The 19,234-nt window shown below is 41.4% G+C and overlaps 1 protein-coding gene and 2 non-coding genes across 3 annotated transcripts in view; 2 read left to right on the plus strand and 1 right to left on the minus strand.

Annotated features, from left to right (window-relative positions):
* LOC126245881 (uncharacterized) overlaps window positions 1–19,234 on the plus strand; it is a 695,521-nt gene that overhangs the window by 484,341 nt on the left and 191,946 nt on the right. The gene's annotated exons all lie outside the window — the stretch shown is intronic.
* On the plus strand, window positions 4,501–4,572 carry Trnap-ugg (transfer RNA proline (anticodon UGG)). Its single transcript has one exon. It is a non-coding gene; the product is annotated as a tRNA-Pro (tRNA).
* Window positions 11,176–11,258, minus strand: Trnal-uaa (transfer RNA leucine (anticodon UAA)). Its single transcript has one exon. It is a non-coding gene; the product is annotated as a tRNA-Leu (tRNA).

Genomic DNA, 19,234 nt, shown 5'->3' on the forward strand with positions numbered 1-19,234 from the left:
CTGACAACTCAAAGCAAACGCTGCTGCACTCGGTCGTTTAGTGAAGGCCATCGGCCACTACGTTGTGCATGGCGAAAGGTAATACCTGAAAATCGGCATTCACGGTATAATACAATAAAATAATGGAATAGATGATAATAAAATGTTGAAATGTGTGGCCTTTTAAAATGTATTGAATTAATGAGATTAATTCTTCGGCATGAATGACAAGCACAATAAGCTGAGCTATGCCTGGAAATAAGTTCGTATTAGTTCATATCATTTTGCAGGGCGAAGTAGTTTCTTTCTCCGCTGTAGATTTCTGCTTACCATTCTTTATAATGCTACGTTTGGTCGCCGTGTTCATCTTTGAAGTCTTGACCGTGTTCCCATTAAGCTTATCGGATCTTCGTAATTTTCCAAAGTACACAGGTGGGCTTCAGTTTTGGCAATTATCGTACTTTTTGAAATAACAACTCACACGACCTTTCTGTTAATAAAACAATACTGTATTTTTCTAAACGGTGCGCATAAGAAATACATACTCCTCACTTATTCATAGCGACCCCAAATTGCCGGTCTACAACTACTCGCTTAAAATGGCGTGCTTCTCATTCGTTCACTAGCTGAGCGCGAATCCTCCCTTCCTCATACTGGTACAAGAAAATCTCCTCTGTTTTTTAACAACTGAAAATCGAAAATACCTGATATTAGGCATAGGCTCCATGATGGGCTACCGCTTCATCTTTTCTCTTTCTCTTTGCCTTTAAAGAAGACGAAAACATAAAAGAAATGCAAAAGGCTTACCACAACGGCACACACTTGACACTGGATCTCGGAATATGGAATTCCGCAAAGGTTTCCGAAATGGAATGTTCCATACGTCTAGTTCCAACTACCATTCTGCATTCAAAGTGTTAATTTTCATCTTGCAGCCATAATTACGTCGGAAACAGTTTCACATAAATCAGTTGATTAGAAACGAGAGTTCCACCAATGCATTTCCCTTTTATACCTTGTGTACGCGACACTACCACCATTTGTACATGTGCATATCGCATCCCGTGGCTTTTGTCACCTCAGTGTATGTATCTTCACGCAAAGAGCCTTAAATACTCGAACACCAAACCGTCCTGATTATGGAACAAACTGTTTGGGTGTATACAATAAGAACATTTTCTGGAACATAGGTCCGCTTCTGTAGCTGAGAAGTTAGTGTCTGCCATGTGGAGACCCAGCTACATGTAGCTCCTAAACTGGCATCACGAGACTGTGAAGACCCCGGGCCACATCTTCCACCAAGGAAAAATCTATGGCGGCACTGGGAATGTTGAAACCAAACTTTAATAAGTGCGATGATAATCCGCAATGTAATGCATACTTCATTAATGTACATCACGTTACTAGGTGCGCAAAACAGCACCACTGGCTTACAGATTCACAGTTTATACAGAGCACTAAGCTACACGATTACGGTTCATGGCTCTGGCGAGGAGCAATCGGACGTCAAACATTAGCTTCTTCAGTGTAGTCGGTATGATTCGAGTCCGTTGAAATTCGAAATAACGTCTGTGGAGCCAGATGGACAATGAGAATACAGATAACAAGACGGTAATTGCGTCCTTGGAGAACGCCTTTCCTTATTTATTCACTGGGCCAATTGTTGAACATGGCGATCAAAGTCGTTATTCCCGAAACGGGCAGTCATTGTCTTATGTAGTGTTATGTAGTGTAAACAATGAAAATATGGAGCCGGACGTTATCAGATCGTGTAAAGTATGACTAGGTAAACGTATCTTCCGTATTGCACGAAGCTCTAGAATCTTCAGAGTAGCTCTCTTTCTCTCTCACTCTCCCTCCCTCCCTCCCACTCTCTCTCTCTTTATTTAGGGACAAAAGCGATAAATCAGTAGTAGCTGGCAGCTCAGATTTGGGTTACAGTATCTGTCGTCATCTCTGTTTCGCATTACACTTTGAACTGCATTAATTTTGTACAATTTTTATAATTGCATTAGTACTTTTTCAGTTCTCTTAATGAAACCCTCCGAACTGTATTCTTAATTTTCTCTTAATGAAACCCTTTAAACTGGCAATTCTTTCTTTTTTCTATTGCAATTAAAAAGAACCGAATGAAAAATATTCAGATTGGGAAAAAATGCGAGTGAAGTCTGTGTCACACTAGATTTCAAATATTCAACGGTCAGGTCTTCGTTGGTTCCAAGGTTTTTTTTTTTTTTCATAGCAACTGAAATGATGTTTGCCTCTGAAAATTTCTTGTATGTTCAAAATAATGACACGTCGCTCGGTATTCACCTGTTTCTCAGGTAGAAACAAGGCAGTGATGCACTCAATGCGACTTCCTTTAGGCATCATAATGTTTCGTAGGTATACTGTACAAGTGTAATATTTGTCCTACCTTTATAGTGTCGGCGTAGGTACACCCACCCTCTCCCAAAATGCCATCTGTTGCATTCATTTATTTTTACTTTACACTTATAGTTCCGCAGGACCAAATTGAGGTAATGAAACGTGTCAGTACATGAAATTACAACAGAAAAGTATTAATAGACAAAATAAAATGTTTATGAATCGTAAAAAGACAAGCTGTAAGATTAAATAAACGCAATCAACAAAGTAACATAGGAATTAGTTTAATTTTTCAGGGAACTCCTCGACAGAGTAGGAGTGACCCATGAGGAAACTCTTCAGTTAGGATTTGAAAGCGCGTGGATCACTGCTAAGATTTTTTAATTCTTATGGTAGCTTACTGAAAATGTATATATTGAGAGGCCAATGTTAGAATACCCAGACTAATAAACAAGGGTCGACAAAAGCTTCGCGAACTTAACGCCAGTTATTGCATGAACCGCCCGTCTCTGAGCCAAAAATACTCTCTGAGAATGAGAAGAGTTACCCCAAAATATAATACCATACGTCATAGGCGAATGAAAATAAGCAAAGTAGACTATTTTTCGTGTCGAACTATCACTTACTTCAGGTATTGTTCTTGTAGTAAAAATGACAGCATTAAGTCTTTGAATGAAATCCTGAACATGGGCTTTCCACAATTTACTATCTACCTGAACACATAGAAATTTCAACTGTCCATTCTCACTGATTATCTATTCTGTGTAATCAGAACGTCAAATGTTCAAATGTGTGTGAAATCTTATGGGACTTAACTGCTAAGGTCATCAGTCCCTAAGCGTACACACTATTAACCTAACGTATCCTAAGGACAAACACACACACCCATGCCCGAGGGAAGACTCGAACCTCCGCCGGGATCAGCCACACAGTCCATGACTGCAGCGCTCCAGACTGCTCGGTTAATCCCGCGCGGCTCAGAACGTCAGGTTTACTTGAATTATGTATTAGAAATTGTTACAACTGAGTGCTAGTATTGCATACAACATCCTTTACTACCAATCTAGTGTCATTAGCATACAGAAATATTTTAGACTCACCCGTAATAGTAGAATGCAGACTGTGACTACTTCTGACATATTGATATAATTCCCACTTTGTTCTACATGATACCTTTATCCCGCTATTCAGCCACCCAGCCAGTACTGCTAGTACTCTGTTTTGAATGTCCTAAGGAAAGCAACTTTCAAAGATCATGAGAAATTTGTTAAGGAAAGCATTGTTCCTGTCATCTATGCAGTCAGCACTACAAACATCCTGCTATCTTGGTCCTTAATGAGGTTTAAAAAACTTTCTATTGCACTTGGATTATCTTTTCTACATAGTTTGTAATTATACATAACATTTATTTGAGTACAAAAACCTCCTAGTGTTAAAATATGTGCATCATGCTGTGAAAGGCCATTCACCCTTTTACGAAATAGAATGCCCATCTATTTACAAAAACAAGTCGATCCATCTCAGATAAATATTGACAAAACAGAATAACCAGAATACTACGTTAAGGCACCAAAGAGCAGTAGGTTCCCCATGTGTCTGTTCTGCCCCTCTCAAGGGAGAGAATACAGAACTCTGCGAGGAAATGCCACTAAGTCTACGGAACGTAGAAAAAATTCTGAATGTATGCCTCACTATTAGAAACTTAAGGAATCTTTACGACAATTTTTTTTCTTATTGGTAAGGAGGTGGTGTTCCGAATAGCTTCAACAAGCATTTTCGTGTTTTTGATGAAGAAAACTTACCAGAGACGTATCCTGTGCAGACACTTCCTGTCCTAAAACGACAACGTAACGCAAATTGCATGACCGGACCGTTGACACATTTTCAGTTCGTTTTGTCTTCTGCTATCCGGCGACTTGGTACTATTTTAAGGTGTCAAATGCAAGCAGGTTTTGAAACTTACTTGAGTTATTTTGATGCACAAGACTCAAAGGAGCAAGAGTAACAAAGATTTCACGCGCTCCCGTCCGCAGATGTATACATATATGTTAGTGTTAATGAATTAAGAATACAGTTAAACAAAAAACAAAAAGTAGAAAGCAACAGAAAGCTAACTCCATATGTCATATATACGTGCGAGAGAATACTTCGAGTGGCTCAGTGGTCTAGGGGTATGATTCCTGCTTTGGGTGCAGGAGGTCCCGGGTTCAAATCCCGGCTGAGCCCTATATTTTAACTTCATTTGCTTATTCCTGATTGTGTGGTTAATAATGATGGCATGTTAAATGGACGATTATTGCACGTTACTTAGACTTATAAGAATGCCTCAGCAGGAAAGATGGGAATTCTTTCAGTTATATCAGCATCTATACTCTGCAAATCATCGTGAGGTGCATGGCAGAGAGTACGTTCCATTGCACCAGTTTTAGGATTTCTTCTTGTTCCATTCACGTCTGGAGTGTTTGAAGAATATAATATGGTTATTTCAATTTGGTTATTGCCACTGATTTCAAATCCAAAGTAGTACTCTTCATTACAAAATTAATACGTAATCGTTACACGCCGCCACCTTGAGACCAGATCGTAGAAGAACATATTAGTAAATATTTCTGTATTTAATTTGTGATAGTAATTGATGGTGTAGTTAATTTGCGATTGTAGATGATAAAACATTTGCCTCAGCTGTCATATCCATCTGTACTGCGTTGGCAATTTTTGTAATTTAGCTGCCCCTATAATAAGAGAAACATATTTTGCTACAAGTATCTGATGTAAACATGGCTCACAGTCCTCAATAAAGCATCAGATATAGAAATTAGAGTCGGTAGAGTTCATATGATATCATTAATTAATAATTTCAGAGCCGTTCTCGGCGCTTCAGTCCGGAACCGCGCGACTGCTACGGTCACAGGTTCGAATCCTGCCTCGGGCATGGATGTGTTTGATGTCTTTAGGTTAGTTAGGTTTAGGGGACTGATGACCTCAGATGTTAAGTCCCATAGTGCTCAGAGCCAATAATTTCAGATTTTCTCAATGCTAATTTATATGAACAGTCAATACCAGATTACTTTCTTTCGTGAAATAAAGAATAGAACAGCCTCCATGGTACCTCAGAATCTGCTTCCCGCTGTAATATTAAACTGTTATCCAACTGTTCTCTGAAGTACCTGTCCACAAGTTGTATTGTAGAATTCGACTATGGAGCACCTTTCACAGTTAACTAAGGGACGAAAATACTTCAGACTCACCCCCTACCGTAAACTAACACTGATATGGCATGTACCATATAAACATTGCTGTCAGCTGACCGAGCACGTAGGGAATTACAATATTTACCTTCTGCTGTAGTTCTTCAGAATGTTAATTTTTGGGTTTCTCAGTGGTAATTTTCTTTATAGTATATCATTTCCAAAATATTGTTTCTGTAGAGATGCGACCTTTTAGTTTCCAGATTTTTTTTCGTTTTTGTCGTTTTTTCTTTAATGCAGATACTGAATAAAAAACATTACGTAAATCAGTCGTTAGTCCGAAGAACAGCGCGGAGTTTACGCAAGCATGGTGTGCCCTTCGCGCTATCCGTTCTGAGAACTGGCTTACACATTCAGTTAACGCGGGAAACCTTTAGTTACAGGTGGAATCCGAATTAGCATTTTCCGTATGCGCGAAACATTACCCTGGGAGTGAGTATATGATTTTGTTATGGGAGCTTCCCTTGACAGACGTCTTTGACGCATCTTTGATGTTTACTGTATATTATTTGGAAATAAATGTAGCGCTCTTCAGAATACTTGCAGGCGTTTTTGGGTTTTGTTTAAAGCCTCAGAGATAGTACCTAATGTTACCAAGTTTGCCTTATAAATCCGTTGGTATTTTAGCTGCTATGGCCAGCGCGGGTAAAAACCTGTGACACCAGCTACTGAGGATTTGCGAGAACGGAAGAGCGTACGCTGCGGCAAAGCTTAATGTGAAATATATGGAAATTCAGTCTTAAATCACAGAGGATACGGTTTAAAGCCTCAAAGATGACTATCTACGCAACAGAAAATCACGTTGTACATCGCTCTTCGTTTAGGAGCTTAAGAAGAGCTACTGACTTTCGGCAGCTGACATGATGCAAACAATCAGCTTGTGTTTCACTGTACGCAATTACCGTTCTGAGGAGATTTAGCGAAGTTCCTCTGTTGTTTGACCGGTAGGCATGTGAAGCAAACAAATGTCTCATGTTTCTCCTGCTTAAAGCGGACACAAGAGATCTCAGAAGCATTACAGTCATACACAGTTTTTCGAAACCCCGTAAGTGTTTCCCATTACGACGCATAAGTTTGAAATTTATATCATAGCTGTCTGCAACCTTCCGCTGTAATGGTGCAAAAGCGGGGCGCTCTGTGACGTCATCCTCGAGCTCGGCGACGACTCAAGACACCATGGTGTCCACAAATGCGAAAAAAAAGGGTCATAGCTCAGAAGCTCATGTGAGGTGTAAGGTGGGTTAATGATGTCACATTGGCAACAAATTTCACCACAATTATGCCCAAAGCCATGTCACGTGATGAAGGTTGTCACACCCCCACCCCTACCCACATTTCACACCTTCTTTTGACGCCTCTGCGATGGGTGTCAGAACTGCGACACACGGCGTTGAAATCAAATCACGCTGTTTTCTTATGTGTGTCCGAGGAAAACGTTTCAGACAGAATGGACACGGAAAAGCTTCATGAGGCGTCATAAAGGACAGCAATGGAAACACGCTCTCCCAAGGGACCTTCATTCCCACACACTTCGCGGTCGAAAACGAAAGATCCCAGTGCGATGAACGACAGAACGAAGTCTTTGACAACGTTCGACAACTGAAAACGCCTCCCCCCAGCCCCCGGAGGACGATTCGACCCGACACTAAGGACACTGTTGGGTCGCAGCCCCCATTGCATGTGATATGACGCCTTTTGAATTTAGTGCGACCGCAATTTTGCGCTGGTACACAAGGTGGAATCACTACGGGCCGTTCAAAACCATTCGACGAAATCTGAAGGTCATCCAAAGCAGCTTAGTGTGTTTATAGTTTTCAGCTCTCCTGTGGCGTGATCATGGAAGGGGGGTGCACCACTGACGTGTGCGTGAACAAAGCGGGAAGGAGTCCCTCTAGGAATTCTCAGTTGGGCAACCCATTTGACACCCCTAAGGTTGGGTTGCTTAACTGGGGGGTCTTAGAACGACCCCTTGCCTTTTATTCGTGCATATCCCATTGTTGTACTTCTCTGTTTTCACACCACAGGAGGGCGCGAATCAGGAGGGTTGAAAAATCATAGGCCGGCCGTTGTGACCGAGCGGTTCTAGGCGCTTCAGTCTGGAACCGCGCGACCGCTACGGTCGCAGGTTCGAATCCTACCTCGAGCATGGATGTGTGTGATGTCCTTATCTTAGTTAGGTTTAAGTAGTTGTAAGTTCTAGGGGACTGATGACCTCAGTTGTTAAGTCCCATAGTGCTCAGAGCCATTTCAACCATTTGAAAAATCATGAACATCATATGCTGCTTGGATGATGATCAATTTTTGTCAAATGATTCCGAACGTTCCCTAGTGATTCTACCATGTATACCAGCGCAAAAATTGGGGTCGTATTACACTCCATAGGCGTCAGATCACGTTCAATGAAGTTGTAGCCCTACCAAGTTCTTAGAGTAGGGTTGAATCGTGTGTGTGTGAGGGGAGGGGGGAGGGGGGGGGGCAATCGAACGTTGTCAAGAACGTCATCCTGTTCCTCACTGCACTGCAAACTGTCGTTTTCAACTACAAAAAGTATGGGAATCAACGCCCGAAGCTAATTCGTGGTTTCACTGACGCTTTTTGTGCCACCTCCTGAGGGTTTTTCGTGTCGATCCTGAGAGGCGGTGTGTATGAAAAGCTTTCCTCCGCCACTCACAAGAAAACCGTATGATTCCAACACTGTGTGTCGCGATTCTGACCTCCATCGCAAAGGTGTCAAACGAAAGGGTGAAATGTCAATAAGAGGAGGTGTGATGATCTTGCCATTGTGAGAAACGCCCACGATGGCCTTGGGCATAGTTGTGAAATCTGGTGCCAATGTGACATCATTAACCCGCCTCACATGAACTTCTGAGTTGTGTCTTTTTTTTCACATGGGAGACAATTACAAGGATCCGAAAAAGTGGTAAGGTTTCTGTGCACAGTGTATTTTTTACAGTAGTTTGGACACACATGTTGTTATCGTGTGACGAGGGCCTCCCGTCGGGGAGACCGCTCACCTGGTGCAAGTCTTTCGATTTGACGCCACTTTTTTTTTGTTGAACGTATATAGACTTTTATTTACAAAATAACAATTTTCGTTTTACAAATACAGTTTGCATTTTACTTGTAAAGACGAGACAATCCATTCTTTGCTTTTATTTTCCTGTTACTGTATTGTCCAGGTAATTATTTCGTTTGGTGCTTTTTTTTTAAATATTTTTCGAGAGTCTGTCAGTCAGAGTTCGTTATTTGTTTCTTGCACTGTTTATTGTTGCAGTTTAACTTTTCTGAGTCTTTGTTCACTACATTTGTACGTGTGGCAGAATGAATTTTGAATAATCATTGATTGTACGATCTAGTTATTCACAGAGAATAAATAGTAAAAATAATTAGTAAAAAAAGGTTATTTTATGGAAATTTTACTTATTACTAGTTATGGTATTATTATTATTGTTATTATTTTGTAGATATTTTGAGTTGTGGATGTGTTCTATTCATTTTAAAATAATGTTGAGTTATTACTATCTTCTTATTAAATCTTGTGTTGGAAAACGAGGAGGAGGCATTTTACGTTGGCTGTTGGAAACGTGACCTTAGTGGGGCATGCACTAGACATGAAATCAATTTGACAGAAATATTAACGAGTGTATCAGTTGTCAGCTGTTGTTTGATGAGTAAAGTGGCATCCAAAGGAGGAACACTCGTTAGAAACTATCTTAACATATTAAACAATCCATCACAAAAGGAAAGGACATTACTATTTTAGCGAATTATTTAACCTTCGGCGACTTACGCGTCGATGGGGATGAAATGATGATGATTAGGACAACACAACACCCAGTCCCTGAGCGGAGAAAATCTCCGACCCAGCCGGGAATCGAACCAGGGCCCTTAGGATTGACAGTCTGTCGCGCTGACCACGCAGCTAACGGGGGCGGACTTTGGACACACATCGAATCTGTGGGAGGTGTTTAACAAAACAGGAGCAATGTGAGACCTTAACTTTTTCCGGCGAATCGAATGTTCAAATAATTTACGGGTTTGCTGCCGGGTGACGTCGTCGACCACCGCCGATATTTCGGCAGGAGCACATCCTGTCATTTTCAAGGCACAACTGCAAGGAGGAAGTTTTTTTTTTTTTTCCTTTATTGTATTTCAATTCCCCATCGGGGCGGGCTGGCAGCAAGGAGGAAGCAGTGCAAGGGAATTTAATACCTCAGTTCACAGAGGAGAAACAAGGAAGATACCACACACAGAACAAGTAACAGTAAAGTCAGCACACAAACAAAGATAACCAACATCAGAAATATCGATGGTGACTATTAATCAACAGGTGAGCTAGCCCTAATTCTGTCCCTCTGTTGTTTGATGAGAGACAGAGCCGGATTCCAAGCAGCATTTAGACAAAATCCACCATCTCTGTTTATAAGAATGCTTTACAGTTTGATTTCAATAACTTCCTTAATGACACTATCCCAATAGCTGGACGTGCAAGCCAGAATCTCCGTGTTGTTGTATTCCATAGGATGACCGGTGTCAAGGCAATGATCTGCAACAGCGGATTTGTTCGGCTGTTGTAAGCGTGTGTGACGCTTATGTTCAGTACACCGGTCTTCCACAGTCCTAATTGTCTGACCAATATATGACATGCCACAACTGCAAGGAATACGATAGACACCAGACACTTTCAAGGAATTTACCTGAGCTCTTTGAAGATCTTTTTAGACTTGCTGAACTCAGTGCTTATTTTTCGGTCGTTCCATACATTATCAAAGTCTGTGGAAAAGTTTTGTTGGCAGTCTATGGATACACCTATAAAATTTTAATTTTCTTTTTCGAATGTCTGCTGTTGTTTATTATCATTACCATAATCATTATTATTACTTACCAAGTTTAGGATGGGTTTCACCATCTAGTCCTTGTACAAAACTACTTCCTGAGGAAATGTAACGTGGAGTTGCTTTGGAATCCTTGTCGCCGACAATCACAGAAGTTTTTCTTTCCACTAAACCTCGTTTCGTATTGTTACTTTCTGTTTCAGTAACATACCTAGTTCTTATGGAATAATTTTTGATTTTTTTCGTTTTAATGCAAAACTTTCTCTGACTTGAGAGATCTCATTGCAGATTTTTGTGTTTCCTTAACATCTTTCTTCTTTGGGTCCATCAGTCTAACATTTAAAACAATGTAGAAACTACCATTATCTCGTAAACTTTCATTTGAGTCTCTCTTCTTCTTTCCCAATCAGAGTTCTTCCAATAGTGGTATGCAGCCTCTGGTAAGAGTTTTATAATTCATCAAAATTCATATAACACTCAAGATATTAGGAATGTAAGTTATGCAATCTATGACAATAACCTAACTAGATCATTTCCCAAGAACGCCATGTCGGTGGTTGAAATTTTTGATTTGTAGATTCAGCTTAGCCTTTATGGTTTGTTACCACATTGCCCTGCTCGCTGTAACGGTTTCAGTTGATCCTTAGTCTTGAAGTCTTTTGACATCTACTACCGTTCCATGCATAATTTCGTTTCTATTACGCAATTCTTCTTAGAATCTTTTGTCCACTGTATTATTAAAATTTTGCCAGGTGTGGGGTTCGAACCCACGCTCCCTCTCGGGAACCAGAACTTAAGTCTGGCGCCTTAACCGCTCGGCCAACCTGGCTGACGTCTGAAACTATTCTTATCTTTGTTGAGATGGGAAAGACCAACTGGGATACATGAATCATTTCTTCACACTGCTACGTCTTCGCCGAACTCTCTCTTGCGTAACGCAGACGGGGCCCGTTTAACGCTAAATATAACTATGAATTCATTGTGCTCATTGTAGGAGAAAGATTTAGCTTGGTTCTGGCTATAATTAGGGGATGCTGCTACTCTTGTTGGTGAAACGTCAAAAGCTTGTTTAAATGCACGTTAATAGAGTACCATGAAACGTATGCCGTCTGACGCTCTATTACTATTTGGCCATGAAAGCCCCGACGATTTCAATGAGAAGATTTAAATTTTGTTGACAATGCTCACAATGACTGTCAAAAATACAAAATCTTTTAACTGAAATTGATCAACCTTCGTGATTTTTTTTAAACAAAAGTTGACATTCCACAAAAACTCTTGCAAATCTTCTCTCTACGCGTAACGTATTCCAACAAAATATAGGTTCACGTGATTCTACGAAAGGAAAAGTAATAAAAACTGAACGTGTCGTGCTGCCTAATTGGAGGCGCAGGACAGGTCGGCGGCCAACGGTTTTCGTCCGTCAAGAATATGCGGAACTTCGCGTACCCACAGCGTCGTATATACGTCTACTCGCTAAGAGACGAAGGTAACAGTAAGCAGAAATCATTGCTGTACGAGATATTACAGTTACAACTTCCCTGATTTAGCGCAACTGTTAGTGGCAGAGTGTAATCTGCGGTTTTCCAGTCGCCGTATCGTAGCTTTGCTGAGCAGCAGTAGGCGTTCGAATAAAGGAGACATACTCGATAATGGTGGCAAATTAATAACCTTTATACCGGCTCCAATTAGAGGCAGTGTACGAGATCGCGTAAATGGCATCGTAAATCAGCTTCCCTTGATACTAAGAAGCCTGCAGTTTCCTCGCGCTTAGCGATTTCTCCTCCGCTCGCCAACCATGAATTTCCGCAATGAATGTATCTCCTCGATCTGTCCTTGAAGTCTGTCTTCCTGATTTCGCGCTTAGTCAGTACAAATTAGCAAGCGTAACGCTCTCACGGCTCTGGGCATGACAGTTTTCTACAACAGTGCAGCATACAGAGGGGAGAAAAATTAAGTACATTAGAATGTTATGGCGTCACAAAAATTCTGCGAACCGGTATCTTATCGGAAACAGAGTGTCAGTAGGAAATAAGCTCGCACTAAGCTATGAGTCTCCAATTAGCGTGTAGTGCTCAACATGGTTGCATCGTAGGACTCAAACTTCTTCTCGTGTATATTGATGAACTTTAGAAGATACTGATTTGCTTTTCTCTGCAGATCTTATGAACATTGCGGCTAAAACAAATCAAGCACAAAAAGTTTCACATCAGCGCCGTGTCCGCTGCAGGAAGCAAAATTCATTCTGTAAATCAAGTACAGTTTTGGATATTTTCATCATCATCGTCATCATCTTAACTTTCAGGGATTATGCATGACAATTGTTACGTCTTTGTGAGTCAGTCTTATTCATGTATTATAGTGTCTTCAAAGACGGATATAAGAAGAACATCAACAAAAGCAAAACGAGGATAATGGAATGTGGTCGAATTAAATCAGGTGATGCTGAGGGATTTAGATTAGGAAATGAGACTCTTAAAGAAGTCGATGAGTTTTGCTACTTAGAGAGCAAAATAACTCATGATGGTCGAAGTAGAGAGGATATGAAACGTAGACTGGCCATGGCAAGAAAAGCGTTTCTGAAGAAAAGAAATTTATTGACATCGAATATAGATTTAAGTGTCAGCGAGTCTTTTCTGAAAGTATTTGTTTGGAGTGTAGCCATGTATGGATGTAAAATATGGATGATAAGTAGTTTAGGCAAGAAGAGAATCGAAGCTTTCGAAATGTGGTGCTACAGAAAATGCTGAAGATTAGATGGGTAGATAACATAACTGATGAGGAGGTACTGAATAGAATTTGAGAGAAGGGGAATTTGTGGCACAACTTGACTAGAAGAAGAGATAGGTTGCTAGGACATGTTCTGAGGCATCAAGGGATCACCAAGTTAGTATTGGAGGGCAGCGTGGAGGGTAAAAATCGTAGAGGGAGACCAAGAGATGAAGGATGTAGGTTGCTGTACGTACTCGGAGATGAAGAGCTTGCACAGGATAGAGTAGCATGGAGAGCTGCATTAAACCAGTCTCTAGACTGAAGACCACAACAGAAACAACAGTGTTTTCATAAAATTGTTTTTCCATACAGTATATTTTTCATGTATTATACTGATAAATGGTTTCTAGTGAATACAGAAAGTACTACATTGAACATTGAAAAAATACCCTCATTATACACAGTTCAAAACCTCCAAGAGGTACCCAGCCATTATACATTGACATGACAAAAGTCATGGGTCAGCAATATGCACCTCCTTGTATACTCTTACAGATGGTGGTAGTACCGCGTGCACTGGCGAAGCACTTGCACTGAGTTGATTCATGTGAAATGGTTTCCGACATTGGTATGGCCGTTGACAGGAACTAATAGACTCTGAACGCGGAATGGTAGATGGAGCAAGACGCATGGGACATTCCATAATGGAAGTCGTCAGGGAGCGTGCCAAGAATTTAAGGCATTACCTCTCAACCTGGTGAACGCAGTGGCCGACGGCCTTCACTTAACGACGGAGAGCAGCAGCAGCATCGCGTAGAGTTGTCGGTACTAACAGTCAAGAAAGAACCGCACAAATCTACATGGGACGTACGAAGAACGTATCCTTTAGAGCATGCGGCGAAATTCGGTGTTTATGGGCTATGGCAGCAGACGACCGACGCGAGAGCCTTTGGTACCAGCACGACAACGCCTGCAGCCCCTCTCCTGGGCTCGTGACCACAGAGTTTGGACACTGCACGACTGAAAAACGTGGCCTGATCAGATGAGTCCCGATTTCAGTTGGTAAGAGCTGATGGTAGGGTGCAAGAGTGGTGCAACCCCCACGAAGTCATGTACCAAAGTTGTCAACAAGGCTCTGTCCAAGTTGGTGGTGGCTCCATAATGGTGTGGGCTGTGTTTACATGGAATGGACAAAGGCCTCTTGTCCAAATGAATCGATCATTGACTGGAAATGGTCATGTTTGGCTATCTAGAGACCACCTGCAGCCATTCACGGACTTCATGTTCCCAAACAACGATGGAATTTCTGTCTAACACGGAATAATAAAATCTATATTTATTTAGTAAACTTGGAGATAAAAAATGACAACAACGGATTCTAAATTCAACAATATGATTCCATTTTTATTCCTTTCACATGCCTCATTTCCAACAGTTGGACACAAGTGTGTGTTATGGAACGTTTCCAAATATGATTACGCTTACATGGCATATACGAGGGCTATGCCGAAAGTTTTTAGCAGAATATGTGAAAAAAAAATCATTTGCAAAAAAAGTTTACAACTTTTCAAAATACTCTCCATTAGCATGTATACATTTTTCCATTCTCTGAAACCACTTAGAAAATGTGTCAGTCCAAGCTTCTTTTAGGATGTCACTTAGTGCACTCTCGTACACTGCAATGGCATCTTCATCTGATGAAAACCGTTGCCCTCGAATTTTTTTCCTTAGTCTTAGGGAACAGAAAGAAGTCACAGGTGGCCAGGTCAGGTGAATAGGGTGGATGGGGTAACACTCGCACTTTTTCCTTCCCCAGAAAGTCCATCGTTCTGGCAGCCCTGTGTGCAGATGCATTGTCGTGATGCAGCAGAAGGTGCCCACTCTTGAACTTATGCTGTGACTTCCATGTGGCAATGACTTTTGGAAGACAATCGTTCACGTACCATTCAGCATTGTCTGTACGACGTGTGTCCAAGGTCACAGAGGTGAGATGCCCAATCTTTGTGAAAAAAGTTGCCACCATCTTTTTTCCAGAGCTCCGACTTTGTCGAACTTTTGTGAGTGGTTCCTCCCCTGGGAAGCACCACACAGACGATATTGTAGGTGTCTTGGGATTTCCTTCCATTGAATTTTTCGAGCATGAAACGACACCAGTCCACTCTCGCCTCCTTTTGGCTTTCTGTCAGGGAATGTGGCACCCAATGGGCACGTCTCTTTGTAAGGCCTAAGTGACTATGAACGATGGTCTGTGCTGCTGTTGATCCAATATTTAGGGTCCCTTCAATGTCGCAAAATGTAAGATGTGGATCTTCTTTGATCATTTTCCTCACAGCATCAATGTTTTCAGGAGTCACGGCTGTTGCTGGCCGACCGGGACGAGGTTCATCTTCAATTGACTGCCGACCCCTCGAAAACTCGCGTAACCCAATTTCCAACTGTGGCCCTAGAAGGGGAAGCTTCACCAAAAACACACAGCAAAGAAGAATGGTATTCTTCGGCACTTAAACCCTTTTCATAATCGTAAAAAATCATGGCGCGAAAGTCGCGGCGCGACAGCTCCATCCTGCACCGTCTCTGCAGCGCTGCCTGTGCTTTCTTACCGCGCTGTGGGGGGATCACCGCTAGCCAGGGGCTGCGCGCGCACGTCCCGAGGTCGAAAAACATCGCTCTTTCGAATGAAAACAACCCCATTGTCCTCCGCCTTACGGTTTACGGGCTGCTAAAAACTTTCGGCATATCCCTCGTATTACTGGAGTTTGAACGCGAAATATTAGGATTTTGTAACATGGTAAGTCTTTTAACGTCATCTATTTTGGAAGCTGTTGAGACTTTGAACATTCTTCGGCGAACGATGTCAACTCCATCAAAAGTATCTCGACGTCTTCCAGAAATAACTGATTTATTACATGGAAACAGCTGTACAGGCCGTACTTCAGTACTGATTCCGAGAAATGAGCACGCACTAACAGCTTGGTATTTGTGCTTTGGTGCTCAGGGTGTTGAATCCGCTTGGCCTGTGAACGCCTACAGGGAATACTAAGAAGTGTCGGCCGTGCTCTTCTCGCCATTTACTGGTACAGTCAAGCCTCTGACATGGTGTTATATCTTGCTGAAGGATACAGGACTTCCCGCTAAAGACTAACATCAAGTGTACGCAGAGTGGTTCAATGAACAAACATTTTTTAAAAACCATTCCGTCAAGAATGCCCTCCACATAAATCCGTGACGGTAGAAAATGCTATGAACACCACCCTCTTCCCCCTGCAAAAGATTTTTGAAGCAATGATTGTAGATTTTGATAGTGCGAATATTCTACCAGTCGCAGCTCAGCACCAGTGCAAGTTCTATATTGCCGAGCAAATTCTAGTTCTTTCCGTCATTCCGCCGTAATTAACACAGATGCAGACACAACACGCCTGCCTGATCCCCAAGCTCAATTGCAACTGCAGACGGAAGTGTCAATTTAAAGTAACTCGGAAGATGATATTTATGACACCTGTCTGCCTGCCCATGGTTTACCTGCAGGATACGCTGCTATACCGCAGTTTGCCTTTTGGCTTTGATGCACCATTGTAGTCGACGTTCACTTCGATATCAACGGCACAAGTAGCTCTGCGACTTCCATGACGCATTGTTGTTGTTGTTGTGGTCTTCAGTCTGAGACTGGTTTGATGCAGCTCTCCATGCTACTCTATCCTGTGCAAGCTTCTTCATCTCCCAGTACCTACTGCAACCTACACCCTTCTGAATCTGCTTAGTGTATTCATCTCTTGGTCTCCCTCTACGATTTTTACCCTCCACGCTGCCCTCCAATGCTAAATTTGTGATTCCTTGATGCCTCAAAACATGTCCTACCAACCGATCCCTTCTTCTAGGCAAGTTGTGCCACAAACTTCTCTTCTCCCCAATCCTATTCAATACCTCCTCATTAGTTACGTGATCTACCCACCTTATCTTCAGCATTCTTCTGTAGCACCACATTTCGATAGCTTCTATTCTCTTCTTGTCCAAACTAGTTATCGTCCATGTTTCACTTCCATACATGGCTACACTCCATACAAATACTTTCAGAAACGACTTCCTGACATTTAAATCTATACTCGATGTTAACAAATCTCTCTTCTTCAGAAACGATTTCCTTGCCATTGCCAGTCTACATTTTATATCCTCTCTACTTCGACCATCATCAGTTATTTTACTCCCTAAATAGCAAAACTCCTTTATTACTTTAAGTGTCTCATTTCCTAATTTAATTCCCTCAGCATCACCCGATTTAATTTGACTACATTCCATTATCCTCGTTTTGCTTTTGTTGATGTTCATCTTATACCCTCCTTTCAAGACACTGTCCATTCCGTTCAACTGCTCTTCCAGGTCCTTTGCTGTCTCTGACAGAATTACAATGTCATCGGCGAACCTCAAAGTTTTTACTTCTTCTCCATGATTTTTAATACCTACTCCGAATTTTTCTTTTGTTTCCTTTACTGCTTGCTCAATATACAGATTGAATAACATTGGGGAGAGGCTACAACCCTGTCTCACTCCTTTCCCAACCACTGCTTCCCTTTCATGCCCCTCGACTCTTATAACTGCCATCTGGTTTCTGTACAAATTGTAAATAGCCTTTCGCTCCCTGTATTTTACCCCTGCCACTTTCAGAATTTGAAAGAGAGTATTCCAGTTAACATTGTCAAAAGCTTTCTCTAAGTCTACAAATGCTAGAAACGTAAGTTTGCCTTTTCTTAATCTTTCTTCTAAGATAAGTCGTAAGGTTAGTATTGCCTCACGTGTTCCAACATTTCTACGGAATCCAAACTGATCTTCCCCGAGGTCCGCTTCTACCAGTTTTTCCATCGTCTGTAAAGAATTCGCGTTAATATTTTGCAGCTGTGACTTATTAAACTGATAGTTCGGTAATTTTCACATCTATCAACACCTGCTTTCTTTGGGATTGGAATTATTATATTCTTCTAGAAACTCTCTATATACTCCTTCCACCTTTCTGCATTCCCTTTTTTGCTTAGAACTGGGTTGCCATCTGAGCTCTTGATATTCATACAAGTGGTTCTCTTCTCCCCAAAGGTCTCTTTAATTTTCCTGTAGGCAGTGTCTATCTTACCCCTAGTGAGACAAGCCTCTACATCCTTACATTTGTCCTCTAGCCATCCCTGCTTAGCAATTTTGCACTTCCTGTCGATCTCATTTTTGAGACGTTTGTATTCCTTTTTGCCTGCTTCATTTACTGCATTTTTATATTTTCTCCTTTCATCAATTAAATTCAATATTTCTTCTGTTACCCAAGGATTTCTATTAGCCCTCGTCTTTTTACCTACCTGATCGTCTGCTGCCTTCACTACTTCATCCCTCAGAGCTACCCATTCTTCTTCTACTGTATTTCTTTCCCCCATTCCTGTCAATTGTTCCCTTATGCTCTCCCTGAAACTCTGTACAACCTCTGGTTTAGTCAGTTTATCCAGGTCCCATCTCCTTAAATTCCCACCTTTTTGCAGTTTCTTCAGTTTCAATCTGCAGTTCATAACCAATAGATTGTGGTCAGAATCCACATCTGCCCCTGGAAATGTCTTACAATTTAAAACCTGGTTCCTAAATCTCTGTCTTACCATTATATAATCTATCTGATACCTTTTAGTATCTCCAGGTTTCTTCCATGTATACAATCTTCTTTTATGATTCTTGAACCAAGTGTTAGCTATGATTAAGTTATGCTCTGTGCAAAATTCTACCAGGCGGTTTCCTCTTTCGTTTCTTACCCCCAATCCATATTCACCTACTATGTTTCCTTCTCTCCCTTTTCCTACTGACGAATTCCAGTCACCCATGACTATTAAATTTTCTTCTCTCTTCACTACCTGAATAATTTCTTTTATCTCGTCATACATTTCATCTGTTTCTTCATCATCTGCAGAGCTAGTTGGCATATAAACTTGTACTACTGTAGTAGGCATGGGCTTTGTGTCTATCTTGGCCACAATAATGCGTTCACTATGCTGTTTGTAGTAGCTAACCCGCACTCCTATTTTCCTATTCATTATTAAACCCACTCCTGCATTACCCCTATTTGATTTTGTATTT

Source organism: Schistocerca nitens, chromosome 1 (assembly GCF_023898315.1).
Source record: "Schistocerca nitens isolate TAMUIC-IGC-003100 chromosome 1, iqSchNite1.1, whole genome shotgun sequence".
Classification (NCBI taxonomy): Eukaryota; Metazoa; Arthropoda; class Insecta; order Orthoptera; family Acrididae; genus Schistocerca; species Schistocerca nitens.